The sequence below is a fragment of the Myotis brandtii genome, unplaced genomic scaffold (assembly GCF_000412655.1).
Source record: "Myotis brandtii unplaced genomic scaffold, ASM41265v1 scaffold334, whole genome shotgun sequence".
Lineage (NCBI taxonomy): Eukaryota > Metazoa > Chordata > Mammalia > Chiroptera > Vespertilionidae > Myotis > Myotis brandtii.
The window spans coordinates 560,183-561,771 of record NW_005362885.1 but is presented as its reverse complement, the minus strand read 5'-3'; the positions used below and the strand labels follow the sequence as shown (position 1 = coordinate 561,771).

Here is a 1,589-nt window from a genome sequence, read left to right as displayed (position 1 = left end):
TGAGCATTGGACGAAGCCTTTGAAGAAAATACCCTTCTCAGGATCAACTTGCCTGAAAACCAACTTTGGGCTCAAAAAGAGAGATGGGCAAAACTAGGTTATTTAAAAAAAAAAAAAAAAAAAAAAAAAAAGCCTGAAGAACTTTCAATGTTGTACTTTAAAAACTTACGTGAATCAATTACATCAAACTCACCTGAACTCAGACGTGCTTCTGGCCTGGTCTCCGGTTCATGTAAAACCGTCTGCAAAAGAGGAGAAAGGCTGTGGGATGCGCACTGCCCTCGGGGTGGGAGCAGCTTCCGCGTGAGGAGCAGGGCAGCCGCCCCCCCTGCCCGCATCTCTCACCCAGACCGCTCTCTCCAGTCCTTTCTATTAAGTTACTATTTAGTTCTTCCGCGCAAGGGAGGGAGGAATCCCATCTCAGTTTCTCTCTCTTTGTGGCTGTATCCTCACCCGAGAATATTTTCCCACTGACTTTTAGAGAGTGGGAGAGAGGGGCGAAGACAGCGAGAGAAACACGTGTCACAGCGACTGGTTGCCTCCCAACCAAGGTACGTGCCGCCGCCCTTGCCTAGAACTGAACCCAGGACCCTTCAGTCCAAGGGCCAATGCTCTACCCACTGAGCCGAACCAGCGTGGGTGTCAATTTCTCTTTTTTAATCCTTAGAAACGCCTCAGGGAAAATACCCTGAGTAAAGGGACACTGCTGGAGGGAAAGGGTGTTCAGAGTCCTGCTCCTAGAGAAGTCACAGTGACAACAGAAACCCCCACGGCTGCTCCAAAAGCCCCTCAGAGAAACCCTGCCCCCCACATCCTCTGATTCTCAGAGAAGCCCCAGGCCAAGTGCTGCCTCAGTGCGGCAAGGCCACCGGGAGCCGGGGAGCCCGGGGTAGAGGACGAGGTCTGGGGGACCAGCAGGCACAAGGCAGCCAGAACAAAAGTATGTTAATTCTAGATTTCTGCTGAAGCATCTGCTTGTTCTTTCCCATAAACTTGAGTTTCAAAACTTTAAGTATGTTTCTGTGATCTCTCCACGTGAAACTGTGTGAAACGACCGCGTGGATGTCTCACAGGTTCCCCCACCTGTGGGTGAATCAGCGGTCACCATCCGGTGGTCCGTGAGGTCCGAAAACTGACGGCCACTGGATTAAGCCCTGTTTGTGAGCCTACAAGCCCATGTGCACGGGCTGGCTGGGAGTCAGGAGGCATCAGGACACTGAAATATCCCCCAGCTGAACTGTGAATTCTAAGGCGTTTATTTATTTAGCAAAATAATTTTATTTTGGAATTAAGCTGCTTATGTTATACTTTTTTTTTCCTGGCAGAGAAAGTGGGGGTGGAAATAAAATAGGTTGGTGGTTCCTCAAGACTTTAACGCAGACTTTCATCCCCATGGCCCAGCCCCCCCTCCTGGGATCCACCCAATAGGACTGGACACAGCACTGGATGCGGGTGCACCTGTGTTCACAGAAGCCCCCAGAGGCCACAGCCCCAACATCCACAGTGCAGAGCAGATGAGCACGCGGCGCCCCCACGAGGGACGATCACGCAGCCACAGGAGGAGTCGAGCACGCACACCACCACCTGGA

General features: G+C 51.6%; 1 protein-coding gene across 1 annotated transcript in view; it reads right to left on the bottom strand.

The window, feature by feature from the left end:
* GNB1 (guanine nucleotide binding protein (G protein), beta polypeptide 1) overlaps positions 1-284 on the bottom strand; it is a 26,419-nt gene extending 26,135 nt beyond the window's left edge. Inside the window, exon 1 of the mRNA XM_005871288.2 lies at positions 194-284. The gene's annotated coding sequence lies outside the window, so the exon portion shown is untranslated. The remainder of the gene's footprint in view (positions 1-193) is intronic.
* Positions 285-1,589: the final 1,305 nt, after the last annotated feature.